The sequence below is a fragment of the Diadema antillarum genome, unplaced genomic scaffold, assembly GCF_040938485.1.
Source record: "Diadema antillarum isolate AM-2024a unplaced genomic scaffold, OU_Dant_1.0 seq00000875_RagTag, whole genome shotgun sequence".
Lineage (NCBI taxonomy): Eukaryota > Metazoa > Echinodermata > Echinoidea > Diadematoida > Diadematidae > Diadema > Diadema antillarum.
In genome coordinates this window covers 376,792-401,980 of record NW_027271739.1, presented here as the reverse complement: position 1 = coordinate 401,980, position 25,189 = coordinate 376,792, and positions in this window count along the sequence as shown.

Below are 25,189 nucleotides of genomic sequence, written 5' to 3'. Positions count from 1 at the left end.
TGGGTCTGCCGCCTTTCACGGCCCCTCTCTAGTTTGTTTGTTTGTTTGTTTGTTTGTTTGTTTGTTTGTGTACAAGATAACAAGAGAACGAGTAAACGGATTTGCACGAAATGTTCAGGGGATGTTTGGATAATGGTAGGAAAGAATCGATTAGATTTTGGTGATAATCGGTTGACCCTTGCAAATTCTGTGTGACCTTGAAGTTTTGACCCCACTAGTAGTGACCACTTCGAAAATTTTCCGTTTCTCACTTTGCGATTTTCCGCTACCATACGAAAACATAAACTCCCAAACGATCCGACTTCGCTGCTCAAATGTTCGTAAGAATTCCGAAATTTACGTTTAGGCCTATTTGAGGGACTATGTCCTTCTAGATTTATGAAAGTTCGTTCTCCGTCGCCACAAACTGGCCCGTATTTTGATGATTTTTCAAATTAACATTGATTGTTTTTTTCGTTGGAGGAGCATTTGCTCGGTCGCAGTCACACTGCACGATATGCGCGCTCAATGTCAATGCGTGTGCAAGGCCGCTGACAATGCATCGCGCTCTACACTGTTGGTGCAGAATTGAATCGGGGACGTTGCGGCGCTCGTTGGTGACCGAATACTGGTGCAGTAGACATTTGCATTCAACCCTTGCATTGAATAATTCCCGTAGACACTAATCATAGGGGTAATTGCTTAGGGGGTACGTAAATTTTGTTTCTCTTTTGCGCTTTTGTGGATACCATCAAAGATCGTACACTCATACGACCTTTGATATCATCACACTCTCGGCTTGCTATAATCAAAATATCCCGCAAGAAAACGGCGTATTTCTCGATTTTTAGCGCTTTTTCGGCGACCCGTTGCGTAGACAATACTCTTAAAACTGGACTTAATTCGCGCGCGCTTGGAAAAGTTCCGATTCTGCACTTTTGACGGTGGAATTTGGGATATTTGATGGATTTTTGGAGGAGACTAAAGGACTTTCCTGTTGTGAATGAGTGTTACCGTATGTGAAATGATGTGACTTTGCGTGTGATGTGACTGTAGAACCAAAGATCGTACACCTCAGTCAACGATGTCAGTGTACGATCTTTGGTAGAACTCACTGGCTGGTGATAAAGCACACTGGCAATTAAGTGACCGAATTCTGGTAGATGACCGAATGCACATTATGTTTACCCCGACTTTGTACTTCAGGCGTGGGTCTGCCGCCTTTGACGGCCCCTCTCTAGTTGTTATTATTATTACTATTATCATAGAAATCACTTGTTTTTACGGGCATTGTATACATATTGTCAATTATAATATGTATACGTATAGATATACAATATTATGTGTAAGGTATCTTTGCAAAATCACTTTGAAATGATATGTGATGTTACAAGCATATGCCATGTTGCAATACACCAGATGGACAACCTGATGAGAAACAATTACAGAGTCTAGAGAGCAGCTTTAGAAGAAAAAAAGAAAGTGGGGACTGTATGCAATGCTTTCCAGTTACAAATTAAAAAAAAAGATGAAAATACATTTAGCATTAAACCAAATGGTTATTAATGTAGCATTCAAAAAAAATTTACCCACGGCTCACTGCCCTCGTGAGCTATTTCAGGGTACTTCAGATGCATCTCTTTCCCAATGCTCCTATAGTCCTCAGAAGTATAAGTGCCACTTGAGTCGTATAGAAGTAGGCGCTTTCATCGATTAGCTTGATCCACACCGCTTTCGCGTGCCCCCTCTTGAGTTCATTATGGACGTATGAACTGAACTTCGGGAGAGATACCGGTATTTCTCTGGATGGACTTCGCACATCATGTACTGGTACAAAGAGATAATAATTATACAAGAAGGAAAACAAATCAGTAGACTTTGCAATACTTCACTGATTCAAATCAGATCTAATTACATGTAAAGCAAGAAAGCTGGCTGAATCCAGAAGCAAACTCAAATTAAAAGGTCTAAAACAAAGTTTCTTCTTTACATCAGCACTTGTAGTGTCTTGGGTCAATCTTTGTAGATACTACTGAATTTTCTAGAAATTTCCGAACCTCCATTTATTTTTTTTTCTAATTCATTAGCATTTTCAAGCAAACTTATGACAATTTTTGTATTCACTGTCTCATAGCTAGATACTTGTAATTTGCTCTCCTCAATATTTGTCAAATAATGCTTTCCTATCAGTTTTTGATTAGATTTGAGCAGGGATTTTGTAAGGAAAGGTGATAGCTTGGAATTAATTATCATTCAAAAAACGAAATTCAAAACAAACTAGAAATATCACTTAAGGTGATTAATACCCCCAACCCGTGACGACAGTCTTACCCAAGGAATGATCTTTCCTTGATCTTCTGCCATTTAAATGCCGTTACCATGGCAACGCAGCTTCCGACACGTCCGAAAAATATGTCTTGCACATCTTCCCACCAAGACTATTGTGTGTGCCACATTTCATAAGCTTTTGTCAAAAACTGAGGAAGTAGTTCAATCCACAAGATCTTTCCTTGATCTTCCACCATTAATATGCCGTTACCATGGCAACGCAGCTTCCGACACGTCCAAAAAATATGTCTTGCACATCTTCCCACCAAGACCAATGTGTGTGCCACATTTCATGAGCTTCAGTCGAATACAGAGGAAGTAGTTCAATCCGCAAGATCTTTCCTTGATCTTCTGCCATTTATATGCCGTTACCATGGCAACGCAGCTTCCGACACGTCCGAAAAATATGTCTTCCACATCTTCCCACCAAGATCAAGGTGTGTGCCACATTTCATAAGCTTTGGTCAAAAAACTGAGGAAGTAGTTAAATCCGCAAGATCTTTCCTTGATCTTCTGCCATTAATATGCCGTTACCATGGCAACGTACTTTCGGGTACTGTCAACAAATGCGTCGTGCACATCTACAACCAAAGGCACACATCTGTACCAAGTTTCATGGAAATTGGGCAAAACTGAGGAAGTAGTTTGCAACACAAAATTTTCCATCATTTTGGCTCATAATATGTGAGCTGTTACCATGGCAACATACTTTTTGTCACTGTCAAGAAATGTGTCATGCTGACCTATATCCTAAGACAAACATTCAATATGAATTCCATGAGAATTGGAAGAACACTGATGAAGCAGTTTTGCCATGAAGCATTTTGCCCTATATTTTACCAAAAACATGCCGTTACCATGGCAACGCACTTTTTGCCACTGCGGAAATATGTGTCTTGCACATTAACATATTCAGACGAACATCTGTACCTAATTTCATAAAAATTGATCAAAAACTGTGGGAGGAGTTCGCGACGCAAGATTTGTACCCATTTTTGCCCATAATATGCCGTTACCATGGCAACGTACTTTTGGGTACTGTCAAAAAATACGTCTTGCACATCTACAACCCAAGGCACACATCTGTGCCAAGTTTTATGGGAATCGGTTGAAAACTGAGGAAGTAGTTCGCGACGCAAGATTTGCAACGGACCGACCGCCCGACCGACCGCCCGACCGACCGCCCGACCGACCGCCCGACCGTCCGCTGATTCCTATATACCCCCTTCAAACTTGGCGGGGGTATAATGAATTTCAAGCATATGTATCTAAAATCTGGATTTTGTGGAAAATCTATGGTATTAAATATCACTTAAGTACATACTGGTTTGTTTTGGCATTTCCGACTTTTGACTGGATTCCCCTATCTCCTTACGGGCGGGAGACAGTGATGCGTCGCATTTCGTCGCAGCAGTCAGCAGACTGCTGCACCATGACTCCTCTTGTTCCAGTAGAACAAGCACTTGGCTTTGCACTTCACCAGCCATAAGGATCTCGTCATCGTCAACCTCTGTGCCGTCTCTTTCCAAAACTATTTTTGTCGGCTTGATGTTTAGTTTTGCACCGCCTGTGAAGTCAAAAAGAATTATACACTGTACTAAGAAAAACACTTAAATTTAACTAAAACATTAAATTTATTTCAATCATTTCATCACGGCACATACTTTAGTCCAGAGACTGTTCTTTCATAGGGCCATATGGGGATGAAATACATTGTAAACAGGTACTCCAAAGCTTTGAGCTTTGCTTGCTACTACAGAGACAAATAGGTAGAGACCTGTCAGCAGGACTAAGTTGAAACTGTGAAAGTACAAATAATCATTACATCGCACTTTAAAGACTAAACAAATTGACTTTTGTAGCATTGACAGTAAGAGAGACATTAAATAGAAGGAAAAGTATCAATAAGAATGGCATGCCAAAAATACATCCAATTTTACCTGCTCTTCATACATAAAGTAAATAAAGCTAGCAACAATGAAGGAAATGGTTGCAAATATTTGATATATCTTCAATATACCTTTCGACATCTCTGAAATGGGTAGGATTATGATACATGATTAGGGAGTAGGCTTTTGCAGCACCAGATGATTGTAGATCAACTCAAATAATAATAATAACAATAATAATAATAATAGTGCCTACTTGTATAGCGCACAGGTGCTCATGGGGCTTCAAAAATGAAAAAAATATCATATATTTTCATGCATATATATACATATTCAAACATTTCAACAAAGAAGAAAATGGTAAACAAAAACAAATATATACATTGTACCAAACAAAGAATACAACATATACCAATGAAAAATACAATATTGATCCAATATTAATGACATACAGCAATTACAGTCACTATAATTACTACCGCAGCATTACCCCTCCCAGGGTATTGTAAATTAGTCCTGTTCAATTACTCCCATACACTACCTCTCGGAGAGCTCTTCACGAATAACTCACAACAGACAATCTACTGGAAAATGGTGTGTGCAAGCATGTTCAGTTAATGTTAATACTTTTGGATGGTTAATTCTTTGCACTGAGTGGCTCAAAGAAATATTCACAGGTTCTTTAAAGTGAAAACTAAGTTTCGGTAAGTGCTTGAGAACCCGTCTAGCACCATTTCATTTTTTCTTGCAATATATCGAAAGAGTCAACTAAGAAACTTACCTGGCTGACGCGGTTTGCCGGAATGATGAGTCGGTTTGGAGTATTTTGAGAAAAATAATAATAGTAGGAAAACCGACTTTTATTCCAGAAGGCTCCAGACTAACTCGGTCTCGGGAAAAATTCGACCCTACTTCAGACAATTCACACGCAGTTCGTGATCGCCACATTCTACTGGCCACTGCATAATACCAAATGAGGCCTAACTCAATGGACAGGAAAGTGCGTGCTAACGTAATCCTGTACAAACAAAACAAAAATGACAGTGCGCGGTCCTCAGTTGCTGAGACGCGCGGTCTTTGGAGTTTTTGTTGTTGTTTATCAAGCGCCTTTGATTGTTTTAGAGGCACTTGATAGGCGCACACTAATTTTGCATGCGCGCAAAAGAGGTTTTTGATGCGCACGTTGTAACAACTCGGACCATTACTGCGAGTAGCCAGAACACGAAGCGCTAGTTTATACAGGCCGCTCGAATCAGGATATTAAAGTACCATTCAGTGACCGGTCGAAAACTGGTGTCGAAAAATCGAATATTGCGTGGAAATCCCGTCGCCCGTCGCCTATTCCAACGGAAAAATGAATAAAATATCAATATCCTATTTTCAACTGAAAATGGAACACAGGATAATGGATTTGCTCTTAAATTCTGTTTTTCGCGTTTCATTATAATGAAATGTCAAAAAATGACTCAAAATCCTATTTTCTGAACATTTCAAAAAATAGGAAATGAAAAACAGGATATCGGTTCGATATTCGTTTTTCCATTTTCCATTCGCAACGAGCGACGGGATATTGAAGACCGCCCCCAACGGCCACTTTATTTCGACACATAAATCGGTGGTAGCGATTTGGTATTGTTCAGCGTCTAGAAGAAGGAGACTATACCTTTGGCTACGCTACGCACCTCGTGTACACGCACTGGTAATGTCAATAACTATCCAGTAGGCACTGCCAGGGTGTAGTTTTGTTGTGGCGATGTGCTCTGCTGAGAAACTACAAGTTTGTAGAGACTTCCGACCGTAATTATGCGATATTTCCATCTACGGAAAACCCTTTTCTTCTCCGACTGAAACTGAGATGAACTAAGAAAATAGTTTCAGATGAAATCCTCAATTTTTTTCTTATCATGGTTCAAACATCTATAAGATTAGATTAACAAATTTATAATCATAATATATTATTCTATACACAAAATATACACCAAATGAAACCCTCTATTCGTTATGATTCACCTCTTTTCTCACATATGTTCCTTTAGCTGTCCCTTCTTTTCATGTGATCATTTCATTTCGATTTCATGTGATTGTGCATGTCCAGGGGGGTGTTTCATCAATATAGTCAGCGCTGACAAGTTGTCAGTCTCTGACAATTTTAGCAAAATCCTGGCTGAGATGCTCTGATCACTGACTGTTACTATGGTTATTGTTAGAGACTGACAACTTGTCAGTGCTGACTATATTGATGAAACACCTCCCAGAAGTGACCACCAGGTGGACCATGATAAGACCACATTTTATTTTATCTTATCGACTGTCCATTATAGGCCTACCACCTGGCTGGTCATGACAGAACATTTAATGCAGCATACCGTTCATAGGTACCTTTTATAGAACAATTACTGATTCAATCAAAGATACATGTCCAACGATGATACCGAGACAACTCACAAGCCCTCAATACATGATCGAACAAAGACAGATTTTCCTCTTTATTATTTTTTTACTGTTCTATTAAAGCATTTCCCACTCATGGGAAGGACTGCCCTGTCAGCCAAAGTTAGGGCTGATTTTCAAAGGGATCCTTGCCGTACATTAAAAACAAACAAGGATACAAGGATACAAGGATACAAGGAACTTTATTGTCTGTTAAAAATACAGAAATTCGTCTTCCACTGGCATAACAAAGGAAAAGGAGACAACATATATTGCACGTATTATAATAGTGGTATACAAACAGACAAACAAAAGCATTGAACGAACAGTGTCTTGAATGAATCCGAGACAACTCACAAGCCCTCATACATGATCAATGAAAAAATGAATACCCAAAGTCTTAAAACTACTTTCTTTCCACACTAAACCCCTTTCAGCAAAAGAATGGTTTTAGCAACCTTGTTTTGAACCTATCCATACAGCTTCTGATTTAGACAAATTGAGCTTACATCCTGAACACTCAGCAAATTTATCAAGTAAACTAAAAAGACTGTGAAAAGAATTCAGCAATCCGTCCAAAAAACAAGTTGAATCGTCTGCTAACAAAGAAATTTTATCTTCCTTATTTTGAACTGGAATACCTTTAATACTGGGATTTTGTCTGACCGCCCAGTCTGAGAATCAGGGTATTAAAGTCATTTTTTGACATTTCATTAGAATGAAACGCAAAAAACAGAATTTAAGAGCAAATCCATTATCCTGTGTTCCATTTTCAGTTGAAAATAGGATATTGATATTTTATTCATTTTCCGTTGGAATAGGCGACGGGCGACGGGATTTCCACGCAATATTCGATTTTTCGACACCAGTTTTCGACCGGTCACTGAATGGTACTTTAATACCCTGATTCTCAGACTGGGCGGTATCCGACTCCGGATACGTCCTCCGGACAAGTCCAGATACTCAGTGCCTGGATACGGACGGCTAGAAATATAACAGCAATCCCTTGTCAAAATACCTTTCTACCCAACTATTAATCCTCCACTCCTATAATACAACATACGTGCTCACCCTTGCAGTAATGTGTTAAGGCAGAAATATATCTGAACATCCTCAGCTTTTTATCACATCAACTTTCTCCATTCATGTTCATTGTGACCTTTCTTGCGAATGAATACAAAAAATTGTCACATTTCGGTTCTGTTGCAATAAATTGCCATACAGTGAAATACATGTACATAGGCCTAACAATATTCACCCTTTTATCAAACCTCTGCGAACACTTAAAAAATCACACAATTAATGGGACAGTTATCACAATCCAGCGATAGAATTAATCTACCAAACAAAACAAATCTCTCCCGTAAAAGCTCACTCTTTTCTAGCTGCTTTTACTAACTTTGTATATATGCTCTTCACACTGTATCTCTCGTCGTTCTAACATTCATATCCGAATTTCAGAGAAGACATACTTTCTCTTACCATTAATTTCTGTGTCTGAATCGATTCACAGCTACGCTTTATCGATCCTCATACATATCGTCCTTGGCGTAGATATGTGGATCAACACAAATCGCTAATATTACTAATATCATAATTATTACAATTATCAGAAAAAAATGTCGTAGCAATTACACCAGCAACAAAACTCATCATTTAGGATTAAAATCTAATTACTATTTCTTTTACTCAAACGATCTCATTTTTGACCTAATACCAATAACTTACCCCTCTCGCTACCAAACCAGTTCTCCTTCTGGCTTGAATGTAATTTTGCTCATTACGTACACAAAAGCAAGCATCATTTCAAGCTATATTTCGAGAACCTCACGTGATGTATTTGCTTTATACTCTTTAACATTAACATTTCTTTACTACTATTCTAATCAATTCAAAAAAAACTTATTTCCTACCGTGTGCTTAATTGACTAATAATGATACCAAATTCAGCAAAAAACTTACAGCTTCTCTGTCCCTTTTCCTTTCTGAGTGACGGCCAGCGGTGTCTACGGGGAATGCACCAAGCGACGTAGCCGAATTCAATGCAATGATGCTCAGGCCCTGCTCTTGGCTTGTCAACCCGTCTGCGCACCTTCTCGCCAGCAAGCCTCACATGCAACTGTTCACTCTCGCTGTTCACTCACTTCACACCCGCACCCTAACCATACATTCCTGTCACATACTATTCAAATCGTATTTAAATTGTTATTCCAAAATATTTGTCTACATGTCACCAGCTCCCTCTATAGACACCAAAACAAAATATACTCTATCACCAATGTCAGATTCATTTTGACACATATCTAGTAATTTTCTTCTTAAGGCATGCATGAAAGAATCATGAAAGAATCATCTTTTTCAGATGAAATTGTGTCAAAACCATTTAACCACGGGGAAGGAATATTCTGTAGCAAGAAATTGTATTTCCTTCTTCCTTTTAATGAAATATCAAAATTAAGTACTAACTCTTCAAAAAGCTTACAATCAGGGTGGGGTGGATTAAGAAGGTCTTTAATAAAAATATCTTTTTCAAACCAATCTTCATAAAAGAAAAATGGTTTTGATTTTGATCTAATATTTTTGTTGAACCAAATACACTGTAGACCCAAGGTATAGGAAATCAAAACCACATTCTTTCATGCATGCCTTATCTCTAAACAAATACCATGTTCTCAAAGAATCAGCAAGAAGGGGTCAGCTTAATCTATTTAAAATCGTCTCTGGTGCATAAGATCTCCAAAAAATGTCTTTCATAGGGTTAAAGTCCTCTAAAAAGGACATTTCTATTGTTTTCCACACACTATCATACTTATCATCAATTAGTAACTTAACCCAAAACATTTTCTGTGCCAATGAAAAAATATAGAGGTCAATCATTTTGAGCCCACCCATGGTAAAATCATAACAAAAATAACCTCTCTTGATCCTATCTGAACGTCCATTCCAAATAAACTTATAAAATAATGAGTTAAGCTCCTTAAAAAATTTATTTTGGATTTTTATGCATAAAACAGAAAATAAATAGAGCAACTGTGGCAAAAGTAGCGTTTTAATTACACATATTTTTCCAACGAAGGACAAATTTCTGCTACGCCAACAGTTTAACACACCCTCTAACTGCTTCAACTTTGGTATATAATTAAGATCATACAACAAATTAAAATTCAATGAAAAAATGAATACCCAAAGTCTTAAAACTACTTTCTTTCCACACTAAACCCCTTTCAGCAAAAGAGTGGTTTTAGCAACCTTGTTTTGAACCTATCCATAGGGGAGACCCAGGAGACTTGAGCCACAAGGAGAGTTGATCCACCCCCTAAATCTCACACTTGCACTTTAGATAAAAAGTTAAAACTCCCTCTGCTGGTAGTGTATAATATAACTTTCTTTCCAGTTAAGTCAGCAAGATCCATGGTACCTCATGGGAGATTTTGTGAAAGAAAAACCAAATATCGCGCTGAAAAGTGGATTTGAGAGTTAGAGGTAAGACCCTTCTTATTATTCATATACTAGCAGTTACTTTGGTCGCAATATGGGCAACGCGTAGCCTCTGCATTGCTGATTATTTCTGATGTTTTTGGTTAAATATGATGCAACTGCTCTAGTGGTAGTTAAGTCACATGCAAAAATGGCCGACCTTTGGAGAGTTGAGCCACTCATCATGAGGAGACATGATCCATGGCTCAACTCTCCTTTTACCATTATCTTATTTATACAAATTTTTACTTTTCTTTCAGACAATGCCACAAATAATTATACAAAAGGACATCAGACCGTGGGAGTGATCCAGGATTGCTCCAGCGAGGAGCAAAACCAGTCGAAGAGTTGAACAGTGTTCGAGCTGCCGCTCGAGCATTTGGTGTAGATCGAATGACACTCAAGAGATACATGGATAAACAGAAAAATGACCGTTTTTGTATAGGGTTCTTTATACATTCTAGAACCCTATACAAAAAGGGTCTATAAAGAATCTTAAATACGGGACAAGAAGAGGTTCTAATCAGCACATTTTTTGTAAGAGTGAAGGACACCATCATTTGTTGTGTCATTATTGTTAAAGTTGTGTGGTTGACACTGCAATCATGGTATTCTGCATTTCGTTGAATCTAACAAATCATTTGTCGAGGTCATTTTGTTATTTTGTATTGTTTTGCCAGGTAGATGGAAGAGTCACTGGTTGGCATTATGTTGTTCATGGGACTATATTTTTTGAGCAGATATTGTTAACAATATGATATCATCGTCTGAAATTTGAAAGGATGTGACTGGAAAAGATGTGACTGTATTGAGGCAATTCTGGAAAGTTTTGTGGCCCCTTGTTGTCTTTAGACGTTGAATGAAACCCCATGGAAATTGAAATTCACAACAAAGAGGATGATACATAAATATCAATAGCATAGCCTGAATCTGACGTGAGCTAAATGAAACAAAATGTCATGTTCATTTCCACGCACTACAATCTTTATCTCCTGTTCAAGGTTGCATATCTGTTTGAGCGAGCTCTGAAAAGCATTGTAAGATCTAAGTAAGGGTTATATCAGTTGTGTTTTAATGTTGTTTTAAAGTTTTAATTAAGCTGCCAATGGTTTTTCGCTTACTCAGTTATTGTCTTCATGGGTAATGATTTCTCAAAGAAGTTATTGTGTTTTAAAGGATGACACGACATATGCTCCGCCGACAATTATTGCTCTGACATTAATATCTCTCCGAAGAGAGAGTGAGCCTCGTGGGTATGATTGAGTTTTTGGGTCAGAGCAGGGTAAGGATTTGGATTAGGGTTAGGGTTAGGGTAGGGGTAAGGGTTTGTGTAAGCTTCAACATTAGCAATTCGTGCCGGAGCATTTGTCGCCGGAGCATATGTCATGGAAGTGTTTTAAAGTTATTGATTGTCGGCCCCAGGTAGCCAACTCTAAGTCAGAACATTTCGATGACATCATCAATTTGTCTACAACTTGGAAAGCCTATCTTGAAGTTCTTTCTATCTGAAAAAAAAAAATCAATAGTTCTCTGTTATAGTCATTGTATTTCAATTTACAAAATAGTGATATTTGATAAGAACAGCACATTAAATGTGTTTATGCTGGCCCATCCTAACGAGATATACGACTTTCCCACTCCCTAGTACAGTGTGGCACAACTCTCCCATGGGTGGCTCAACTCTCATTGCGGGTATGCTCAACTCTCCTCGTCCTACAGGAGACTTGTGCCATTTGACATCTTTTTTTGAACGGGCTCTTATTCTGAAATGCAATCACCTTCCGTGTAATTAACAAAACTGGATTATAACATATGACCTTAACTTCCAATCATAAGAAAGTCTTCAGCCCAAAATACAATTAGGGGGAAATATGACAAATTATGTAAAAAGTGGCTCAACTCTCCTGGGTCTCCCCTACAGCTTCTGATTTAGACAAATTGAGCTTACATCCTGAACACTCAGCAAATTTATCAAGTAAACTAAAAAGACTGTGAAAAGAATTCAGCAATCCGTCCAAAAAACAAGTTGAATCGTCTGCTAACAAAGAAATTTTATCTTCCTTATTTTGAACTGGAATACCTTTAATACTGGGATTTTGTCTGACCGCTAGGGCCATTGTCTCAATCACTAATAAAAATAAATATGGAGAAGTTGGACAGCCCTGGAATATACCTCTTTCCATATTAATAGGCTTGGTCATAAAACCATTATTAATAGCATAACTTTTTCTTCCAGAATATATTGTTTTTACCCACTTAATGAAATTTTCTCCCATATTAAAACGACTCAAAATTTCTAACAAAATTTCATGATTCACACTATCAAATGACTTCTAGATATCAAGGAGGAGGATCACTCCAGGAATGTCATTTGCTTCTGTATATTCAATCACATCCAAAACTAATCGAATATTAAAACCAATGTTTCTTCCTTTTAAAAAACCGGATTGATCTTTCTGAATAAAATGATCCAAAAGACTTTTCAAACGATTTGCCAGGATCTTAGCAAAAATCTTATAATCAACAATTAAAATTGAAATTGGTCTATAATTTTTTAAATAAAGAACATCTTTATCCTTCTTTGGGATCAGTGCTATAACACCATTTCTCTGAGAATTTGACATCATACCATTTTCCATTGAGTAAATATAAGAGTCAACTAGAAATGTCGCTACAGCGACTGGTTATACCCCCGCCAAACAACATTTCATAAGCTTTGGTCAAAACAACATTTGATAAGCTTTGGTCAAAAAAACTGAGGAAGTAGTTAAATCCGCAAGATCTTTCCTTGATCTTCTGCCATTAATATGCCGTTACCATGGCAACGTACTTTCGGGTACTGTCGAAAAATGCGTCTTGCACATCTACAACCAAAGGCACACATCTGTACCAAGTTTCATGGAAATTGGGCAAAAACTGAGGAAGTAGTTTGCAACACAAAATTTTCCATCATTTTGGCTCATAATATGTGAGCTGTTACCATGGCAACATACTTTTTGTCACTGTCAAGAAATGTGTCATGCTGACCTATATCCTAAGACAAACATTCAATATGAATTCCATGAGAATTGGAAGAACACTGATGAAGCAGTTTTGCCATGAAGCATTTTGCCCTATATTTTACCAATAACATGCCGTTACCATGGCAACGCACTTTTTGCCACTGCGGAAATATGTGTCTTGCACATTAACATATTCAGATGAACATCTGTACCTAATTTCATAAAAATTGATCAAAAACTGTGGGAGGAGTTCGCGACGCAAGATTTGTACCCATTTTTGCCCATAATATGCCGTTACCATGGCAACATACTTTTGGGTACTGTCAAAAAATACGTCTTGCACATCTACAACCCAAGGCACACATCTGTGCCAAGTTTTATGGGAATCGGTTGAAAACTGAGGAAGTAGTTCGCGACGCAAGATTTGTACCCATTTTTGCCCATAATATGCCGTTACCATGGCAACGTACTTTTGGGTACTGTCAAAAAATACGTCTTGCACATCTACAACCCAAGGCACACATCTGTGCCAAGTTTTATGGGAATCGGTTGAAAACTGAGGAAGTAGTTCGCGACGCAAGATTTGTACCCATTTTTGCCCATAATATGCCGTTACCATGGCAACGTACTTTTGGGTACTGTCAAAAAATACGTCTTGCACATCTACAACCCAAGGCACACATCTGTGCCAAGTTTTATGGGAATCGGTTGAAAACTGAGGAAGTAGTTCGCGACGCAAGATTTGCAACGGACCGACCGCCCGACCGACCGACCGACCGCCCGACCGACCGCCCGACCGCCCGACCGACCGCCCGACCGACCGCCCGACCGACCGCCCGACCGACCGTCCGCTGATTCCTATATACCCCCTTCAAACTTCGTTTGGCGGGGGTATAAAAAGCATATCACATATGTCAGGCCAAAAGGTAATGTAAAATTCAACAGGTAAGCCGTCTAATCCTGGTGTTTTATTAGATTTCATTGATTTAATCGTATTATAAATTTCGTTCTCAGAGATAGGGCGGTTCAACGAAATGTTATCATTTTCTGCTAATTTAGGGATTTCAATTTCATTCAAAAAACTCATATCAGTTGGTTGAAAGGATCGCTTTTTATACAAATCTTGGTAGAAATTTTGAATTTCATTCAAAACATTTGCTTGATCACATACTATTTCCTCCTTGTCATTCTTAATCCTATGTATAGATTTTTTTCTCCGCAGATCTCTTTTCAAAATTACAGAAATACTTTGTGCTCTTTTCACCTTCTTCTATCCATCGTGCTCTAGAGCGAATTATTAATCCTTCTGTTTCTTTCTCCGATATTTTATCAAGCTGATCACTCAAAGAACTTAATTTTTTCACTAAGGCTATCATCAGATGGGCTTTATTAATTTTCGTCTGAATTCTATCAATTTCTTTTAATAAATGATTTTTTTCTTTTAATCTTTCCTTTTTCTTTCTGGCTCCATATTGCATACAAATTCCTGTTAATCTACATTTAAGCGCATCCCAAAGTATATTTGGATTACATTGTGAGTCTTTATGATCAGATTTAAAATCAATTATATTTTGTTTCACTATCTGAACAAAATCAGCATCATTATGTAAAAAACTGCTATTCAATTTCCAATAACCTGGGCCCTTAGAAGGTTGGGCATCTTTAAACTTTAAGGATACCAAAGAATGATCTGATTGGATGCCAGGATACATTTTGGAGGACAAACAATTGTTCACTAAAACATTAGAGACCAGAATAAAATCTAGTCTGGACAATACTCTGGGATTTTTTGGTGTCTAGTATATTGTCTAAGATTTGGGTGTAGATATCGCCAAATATTAACCAAATCATAATCATCCATTAAAAGTGAGATAGTGTCACAAGCTTTTGCGTCAGAGTGATGTAATCTCGTTCCCTGATAATCCAGAGGACCTAATACTGCATTAAAATCCCCGGCAACTATGAGCGGAGCATGAGAAAATTGATGTATTTTACCAAACACTTCAATAAAAAAGTTGGGATCATCATCATTAGGAGCATAGATATTACAAAAAGTCAAGGATAAATCATAAATGGTAACAGACATAATCAAAAACGGACCATTAGGATCACTATATACAGCCTTAACTGAGGGGGAGAGATGTTTACGAATCAGAATTGCCACACCCCTACTATTTGAGGAGAAGCTAGAAAACCAGGCATGTTCACCCCATTGCTGTTTCCAATATTTTTCATTATTAGTTGACGAGTGTATTTCTTGAAGGAATATAACATCACTTTCAATAGAGCCACTGGAGCGTAAATAATGAAAAATTTTCCTTCTTTTCACAAAATCTCGAAGACCTCGACAATTATATGTAGACGGGGTAACATGCATGATTCAATAAACACATTAACGCTGTAAAGACATATGTGGAAGACAGAGTCAAAAAGAATTTATAGTCATACTGTTCTTTCATAGAGGTGAAAACATTTGTGACTGATATACAGGTTGAGGAAAACTGGATATATACGTACATGTAGAGAAAATGGACATGTGAATATACTGCTCTATCAGGAAAAACAATTGAGAACATTTCAATTACAAAACATGTGAAAATATACATACAAGCAAAAATTCAAACAATGCAACAGAATAAGTGCTATGCTGCAAATATGATGGAAATAGGGCTTCAAATTAAACACAGCCCCACAAGATGCAGACAAGCAATAGCTAAAAGGCACGCAGAATAAAAAATAATAAAATACACTCTGCAACTTTATTGCAAGCCAATATCCAAGTTTGTCTTTAGAAAAATAAAACCCTATAATAAAAAAAAACAACAAAACTGTGGAGACCTGGTGTCTGAAGGCCGTATAGAACCAGGGCTGGATGTGGCAGGATACATGTAATAATAGGCGGAACAAACAATTTTTTTGGGCCCCATGAAACTACACTGTTTGTTATAAATGTTTCTCAATAACTAAATTTCAGTATTAGACTCCGTAATCAAACAAAATTACTGCGTTATATTTTTCTCGTGTGAGCCACAAAAAACTGCAGAACAAAAATAAAATGACAAATTAAATTTCTGTGACCACAGGACCGTGTAACCTCTATGTACTACTATAGCAGGAATCCAGTGCATCATCATAACAGCAGATTTGTACTGCTCAACCCCCCCCCCCATAACAAGATTGCCAATTACAGAGATCCATGTCTTTATACACGTATGTAGTTTCAAAACCAGGTCAAATCAAATTTTCTTGCACCTGGACTATATGTACATGTATGATCATGACTTGATGAGCAATAAATTTTATACAAAATTTGGTAATACGCATCTGACCCAGCTAAAAACAAAATGGATTCCATTTTAGAAACATAGCACGAATACAATGCATGCTCTAGTGTACAGTTATACAGTTGCCTAGGTCTACAAACAATAGACATTTACAAAAAATGTGCCTTGGACGGCCCATGATCATTCACAATATAAGAATCTAAGTTTTTCAATCCTTTACAGATAATTAAAAGTACTAGGTGTTTCAAAAAACATTTTCCACTTTTGATCATTAATAGTTCAAAAACTATTCATTCGATAAAACTGTCATTGATATGAGTAATAGCTGGATAGTGTACAATTTGGTTGAAGGTAATTTGCGCGTGAAAGCATCAATCAGTTTCATTAAATCTAAGATTGATTTTTAAGTAAGGTTTCAGATTTTGGTCAAATTTTAACCCTCTGTACAAAAATTGAACTTCGCACAGGAACCAATGATGTGTATGTGAGTGTGTGCTGACAATGGCCCTGAACACTGGACATGCCTGAACCACCTGTTGACTAGGCGTCAGTCTCGCGCTCCCTGGCACATAAATGCTTAATCAATAATTCATGTGGGCACTGCTAGTGTGAATTCATGCACGGTTAAGTGCTTGCAAACACCACATTTCATTCCAGCTGGCAATCATTTTCAAATTTCACATATCACTAAATTTTGGATATAAATAAGCATAAATGATCTAAAGTTCCTCATTTTGATACAGCTGTCTACTAATTAAATAGTCTGACAAATTTTTCGCTTTTTCGATAAAAAGAGATCATTTTTGGTAAAGAGTTCAGCAGCATATATCATTGGGGCGATTTGTTTCACAGTAGATTTATTTGAGGCTCCATATACACAAGTGTATATATACTCTTGACTAATTGACTTTCTTTACTTCCTGTCAGCATGTTTACGATAGAACAGAAGGTATTCATTGTAATTTTGTTTTTCAGAAGTAGGGAGAGCACTGTCGCGACTCGACGACAGTATCGACAGGCGTTTGACTTTACACAGATACTGCCATAACAGAGGCTGAATAAAGACTAGTTGTGATAGTGGAATTTCTCATGAATAAAAAATGAAGCATTCAAACCCTGGCCATTGTTCAGGACCATTGTCAGGGTGTTAACCACACACTCCCATACACACCCATTGACCCCTGTGCAAAGTGAAATTTTGTACAGAGGGTTGAAAATAGAGCAAAGTCTGGAACCTAACTGTGAAATTAATCATGGATTTCATGATACTTATTTATGTTTTCATATTTAAACCACCTTCAACTAAATTGTACACTATTCAGCTATCACTCATATCAATGACAGTGTTATCTGATATATAGTTTTTGAATTATTAAGAATCAAAAGTGGGAAATGTTTTTTGAAACACCTAATATATAAGGCCCTTTTGAACTCCAAGACCCCTAGCTACAGCTGTAACACCCTGAAATGAATGCATGCATTAAATAATACAGTTCTTGCATGGAACCAATTTTTTACCAACAGTTTAAAAAGCTAAAAACTATACTACTTATACACTATTCATATCTGAATTTACCAAAATTATTCTCTTGTTGAGACTGATTAAACTTTTTTTTCTACAACACATTTTGTACTTATAAGTTTCTATAATAAACTTGAATGTTGTTAATCTTAGAATCAGAAATATCCAACTAAAAAAAAAATTGTCTTCAGGAAAGAAGCGATATGTCCACATACATGTGTATATTGTTCAGACTGCAAGCTTGGATTGGCAAAGTGTGAAAAATATTAACTATTAAAAGCTTCGAACACACTTGTAGAGAAAAAGAAGAACATGATACCATTTGATCATGAAAAATAGGTCTATTCATCAAATCTTTTCTTGAAGTTCTTAATAAGCATGCAGATAAAGATGAGAAAAAAAAACCGACAACAGGCAGTTTATCTCCACTGATTTGTTCATCAGCTAAACCGGTATCCGATCAAAAAATCATGACTGCAATCATTTGCTGCGCAAGGTAGATTCCACAATGACCAATTTGTCTCCCTCTCCATAGCAGAACTTCGCAGGAAATACAAAAAAGGGCCTTTTTCCTTCCTTCTTGATCCTACTGAATTCGACCATCTTCTCCTTCCTGAGCTTTATCACTCTTTTTGACAGGTCCTCGGCAATGTAGAGTTTCTGGTTTTCATAGGATGTGGTTTTGAGTTTCTCAATGCAGGCTTTCCTGCATCTTTCTTTAGCGACAAAGGTTGCGAAGCCAACATGGATCATCCTGGGTTTCGGGTTTGGACCATATTGTGACATGCCACGAGGGGGACCTCCTGGCGTACGATGACACCTTTCAATTGCTGCGACATCACTGTCTTCCACACCAGCAAATTTGAGGAACTCAGTCACCTTTTTCAGCGGGTCCTCTCTGGCCGATTCCTGCAGGCCGAAGATTACGAGGTTCTTTCGTCTGCTTCGGTTTTCGAGATCATCAACCTTATTACGCAGAACTCCATTTTCAATGGTTAGTCTCTTCACATCTTTTTCAAGCTTTGCGGATGTGAAATCCAGGTGTTGTATTTTTTCTTCATGTTCCTGTAGCTTAACATTAATCCGCTGAACCAAAGTATCCATCCGAGATTCAAGCAGTGTCAGCGTGGCTTCGAATCTAGCAAACCATTCAGGGGCTTGAACAGGCGGCTGGCGTGTGTCAGTATGTTCGACTTTTGCTGCTGCTGTCTCAGATTGTTGTCATTCGCCTGATAAATCAGTCACCTGATCGATCAGTTGCCTGTGGAGCCGGGAAATGTGCAAACGCCGGGAAATGTGCAAACGCCTGGAAATGTGCAAACGTCTCGCCGGGAAATGTGCAAACGTCTTGCCGGGAAATGTGCAAATCTCTAAATTTCATCAACGGGAAATGTGCAAATGTGACGCCGTGAAATGTGCAAATGTTAAGTTTTGCCGGGAAATGTGCAAAACGTCGCCGGGAAATGTGCAAACCATTCATCTCACCTATATATTATGTACAGATGGAAGAGAAACTCTCAATCAAAGCTGCGCACGAACCATTACCATCTTTACCAGCTGTCTTAGCGACCATCTGTCTTGTTTTTTATGCCTCCGCCACGAAGTGGTGCCGGAGGCATTATGTTTTCGGGTTGTCCGTCCGTCCGCATTCGTTTACACGATAACTTGAGTAATATTTACTGTAATTTTACCAAACTTGGTCCAAGTATAAAGTATGATGGAGCAATTACTTGAATAGATTTTGGGTGAAATCGGCCGAGGGTCCAAGGTCAAAAGTCAAGGTCAAGTCATGAAATTATATCTGTTTACGCGATAACTCAAGACTGGATCACGCAAATTTCACCAAATTTTGTCCAAGGATGATGTACGGTGAGACAATTACTTGATTAATTTTTGAGTGAAATCGGACAGAGGTCAAAGGTAAAAGATCAAGGTCAAATCCTAAAATTTAACTTTTTATGTGATAACTCAAAACTCGATGAAGCAGCTCTCACCAAACTTGGTCCAAGGATGATGTATGATACGGAAATCAGTTGAGTAGATTTTAGTGACATTGACAAGAGGTCAAAGGTCAAAAGGTCAAGGTCAAATGCTAAAAATGTTGCTATTTCCCCATATCCATGCAATGCCCAAGGTATCTTCTTGAAACTTAGTGTAGACATATCTACTGCATAAAGATTCTCCAGAGGGAGTTTCATGTCATAAGGTCAAAGGTCAAAAGGTCAAAGATTAGGTGAAAATGTTACAATATCAATTTTCTCACAAATGGTTCAATGTAGGCCTATCTTCATGGAACTTGGTATATACACATGTACTGACTGGCAGGGATTATCTAGGGAATTTAGGGGTCATGGGTCAGAGGTCAAGGTCAACTCGTCAAAATTTTACTATTTCCCTCATATACTAGTATATGCAATGCTTGCACTATTATTTTTAAAACTTGATATACATATATTACCTAATGGAGATTCTCTTGGAAATTTCCTGCCAGAAGGTCAAAGGTCAAAGGTTAAGGGTCAAGGCCAGGTTTAAATGCAAAAAAAATATATATATTTTATACTGTAATTACACTCTTTCTTTATACTGAGTACCTTGAAAATTATTCAATGCATAAACTTATAAAAGGGTCAGTCAGAAGTCAAGTAAAAATCCTCAATTCCCCAAAGACATGTACCTGCACCCTTTAATAGACAATTATAGCAAACGTAGTTCAAGGAAAGTGAACATTCAAGATATTTCTAACAAACCTGTCATTTCAGTATTTTGCCAGTTATGTGAAACTGTTATCTCACATTGTGAAGACATTATACTATACACCTATTGGGAGAATCATGCATTTGGCGGAGGCATCAGTCGCCATAGCGACATTTCTAGTTTTTAATTACATTTTCAGCATTTTCTTGCAAACCCTATAACGAATTTTCAACAGATTTGGCAGATAACATCTTAATGGTGATATGATCGTAATTTGTCAAAATGAGCCCCCCCCCCCCCACACCAGCCCTAAGGAGGGGGGGGGGGAGGAGTTGAAGCCTCAGAGTCCCTAAACGCTTGATTTTTTTTCTTCATCTGTCTAACCGAAAAGGAAAGAACTAAGTTAGTGCTATGAAGACTTTAATGAGTACAATTTCCTGTTTCATTATGGGGGACCCAGGGTTGCCCTGATCGGGGTGAGGGGGAGGAGGGGATTTTCCACATTTTCAGCACATTTTCGAAAAATCTAGGACGGATTTTCACCCAACTTGTGAGATACAGTCATATTTATGTTAATATAATCTTGATTTGTTAAAATGCCCCCCCCCCTATCGCCGAAGGGGGGGGGGGGTTAAGCTTCACTTTTAACATCCCCCAAATCTGGATTTTTTTTTATCTTCTTCTGTCAAACCGAAAAAGATAGAGCTAAGTTAGTGCTATGAAGACATTAACGTGATTAATGAATGAAATTTCATGTTTGATTATGGCGGATCAAGGGGTGCCCAGATCGGGGGGGGGGGGGGGGAGGGGGTGATGGGTGGAGGGGGATATTCAACATTTTTAGCATCTTCTTGAAATATCTATGAGGGATTTTCACCAAAGTTGTCAGATAGCAAGATTATGGTAATAATTATGATCTTAATTTGTTCAAATGAGCCCCCCCCCCTCCCCCACCGTCGAAGGGGGGGGGGATGGGGCTGCGGGGTTAAGCTTCAGCGTCCCTAAACTCTGGGGGGGGGGTTGAAGCCTCGGAGTCACTAAACTCAATTTTTATCTTCTTCTGTCGAACCGGAAAAGAGAGCTTAGTTAGTGCTATGAAGACATTAATGCCTGAAATTTTATTTCACGTTTGATTGTGGCGGATCGAGGGGTGTCCTTATGGGGGGGGGGGGGGGGGGGAGGAGGGGGAATTTTCACATATTCTGCATCCTATTGAGAAATCTTTGACGGATTTTCCCCGAACGTGGGAGGTAGCATCTCTAAGGTAATAGAATCCCACTTTGTTCGAAGGGACAACAAATCCAAGTTGTTCCCCTTCCCCAAAGACAGGGATAAGACCAGGGTAGCCCCCACGTCATTTAGTAAGCAGACGTGAAATGTCATCAAAGTATAGATCTATCTTCTAAAAATGTGATAAAATTGTGTTCTATTACTCTTGGTTGTATAGAAAATGTCTTTAAAAAGTATGTATTCCGTTTTTTTCATATGTATGGGATTTTCAATAAAATTCTGAATTCCTCCCGAACGACCCTACCCCCTTGTCTTGGTCCCTTTCAAGTTCAAGGGGCGGAGATGGGGTGGGGGGGGGGGGGGGCTCCATCTCCTCCCACCTAAGTTGTTGGGGCAGTGCTCATTTAGACAAATTGAGGTCATATCACCAGATTAATACGCTACGCTACGTTTCAAGCTTGGCATATATCTATTATATAAGGGTTTCAAGAAGAAGCTGAATATGTGACAAATCCGCCTCCGCCGCACTTAACATTAATTCATGAATTAACTTACCATAACAGGCACCAGCACTCATATTAGCTCATCAGTTTTGTATAGAAGGTTGTTTTTTTTTTTGTTTAAGCTGATATATAATCTTATTATCTGAGCGATGCATCTTGAGTTTTCAGGAAAAAGAGAAAAAATGTGAAAATTAAGCCTCCTTCCTACCCCCTCCCCTTTTTGGGCATCCCTTCATCTGTCATAGTAAACTTGAACCTACATCATGTCTTAACTGTATTTACAGTACTATCACCATAAAGATGCTATCTGCCAAGTTTGGTGAAAATTCGCCATAGATTTTTCAAACAGATGGAGAAAATTTAGAAAATCCCCTTCCTCGATCCTCCTGGTTACAGCTCGTTATTCCGAAGGTTTGTTATTCCGAAGGCTCTTTATTCCTAAGATTCGTTACTCCGAAGGTTCATTGTTCCGAATTTCATTTACGGATTAACCAGTCTTCGGAATAATGAACCTTCGGAATAACGCCACAAATTTTCGGATTAATGAACCTATAGGTATAGGGACTTTGCGTGTTTCGGATTAACGACCCTTCGGAATAACGAACCTTCGGAATAACGAACAGCACCCCCTCCCCCTCACCTACCCCCGATCAGAGCACCCCTAGACCTGCCATAATCAAACATGAGATTTCGGTCATTAATGTCTTTACAGCACTAACTTTTTCGGTTCGACAGAAGTAAAAAAAAAAAAAAATCAAGAGAATAGGGACTCTTAGGGTTCAACCCCCCCCCCCTCCTCGTCGGCGGGGGGAGGGGGGATTCAATTTAACAAACTATGATCGAATCACCATAAATATACTATTTGCCAAGTTTGGTGAAAATCCGTCATAGATTTTACAAGACTATGCAGAAAATGTGGAAAATCCCCCTCCTCCCCCTCACACCCCTTATCAGGGCACTCCTGGACCCGTCATAATCAAACCTGAAATTTTAGTAACTATAGTGTCTTCATGATACGTAGTTCCATATTCTTCGGTTCAACAGAAGATGATTACAAATTCCAGAGTTTAGGGACCTGAAACTTCATTTTACCATATAAGACCATAATATATACCGTAAAAATGGTATCTGCCAAGTTTGGTGAAAATCCTTCTTGAGATTTATCAAGAAGATGCAGTAAATGTGGACAATCCCCCTCCTCTCCATCACTTCCCCTCCCCCCCCCCCCCACCCGCAATCAGGGCACCCCTGGATCCGCCATAATCAAACATGAAATTTCAGTCATTAATGTCTTCAAGGCACTAACTTAGCTCTATTTTTTTTTTGTTCGACGGAAAAAGATTTTTACAAATCCAGAGTTTAGGGACTCTGAGGCTTCAAACCCCCCTTTTTTTCGGCCGGGGGTGGGGGAGGATTGGGGGGCTAATTTCAATTCATAAAGATCATATCACCGTAATGAGGCTATCTGACAAGTTTAGTGAAAATCTGTCCTAGACTTTTAAAGAAGATACTGAAAATGTAGAAAATCCCTCTCCTTCCCTCACACCCCCCCCCCCCCCTCCACGATCCGGACACGCGTACACCCCTGGATTCGTCATAATCAAACATGCAATTTCAGTCATTAATGTCTTCATAGCACTAGTCTAGGGACTCTGAGGCTTCAATTTGAAGACTCCTCCCCACTTATGACCCCGTGCCCTGCATCCCTGGATCTGCCATTAAACGTAGCTCATTCTTATTTGGTTATACGATACAAGAAGAATTTCGATAATACCGTAGTTCTGGGACTTTGAGGCCCCTCCTCCCCTTTTTCGGGGGGGGGGGGGATGGCTACTATATAAACAAATTGAGATCCCATTGCCATAATCGTGCTACCTGCCAATTTTGTTGAAAATCTGTCAAGGATTTCATTAAGAAAATCTAATGGTGGAAGTTCATGGGCAGTTTTGATATGGAGTTTATATACTATCTTTATACACAATATCGCTAAAGTAAATGATTGGCACATTTCCCGGCGAGACGTTTGCACAATTCCCGGCGTTTGCACATTTCCCGGCGTTTGCACATTTCCCGGCTCCACATTGCCCCGGGCCCACCACAAGGAGGTTGACAACACGGACCGACAAACACTATTCAGTGCTATTCGATATTCGTGTGTATCGACTCGAAGGCTATTTATAGTTCTAAAGGAGAAAAAATTGGATGTGTCCTTTAGCTCTTGCGACGTCACAATAATGAATTGCGTCAAATCTGGCTGCTTACGGGGGTGGTATTCTGTAAGGATCCTAGGACAGCTCTCGCTCCTAAATACGCGATTGGTATTCTGTAACACCGCGCGTAGGAGGAGAAATAGGATAGTGACGTCAGGGATCCTTATTTCTCTCCCAGCTTAGGATAGGGGCGTAACTTGAAATGTTAATTAGATGTAATTAGATGTTAATGAGATCTTAAGATAAGTGGTATTCTGTAAGCACAAGTAGGATCACGTTTAGGAGCAAAAATAAGGATAGCCTCTAGGCAATCTTTCTCTGGCGATTATGCCGGGCTATTGCGTATATAGGCCTACTGACGACCCACTGTCTCTTATTTTGTATGTTCATGAACAAGAAAATAAATACATGAATCGTATAACAGAGTTATCTGTTCCTCTCATACTGAGGATTCTAAAACTGCAGTCTATAATGTTCGAAACAGTTGTATTCTTTATCTAGCTCTGTGGTATGTGTTTATTTGTTTGTTGTTCGCCATTTTCACACTTCATTTTATTCGGCCCAAAATAAATAAAAAGTACATTATGTACACAATAACAACAAAAGCTATTATTATAATTATAATTGATATTGTAATAATG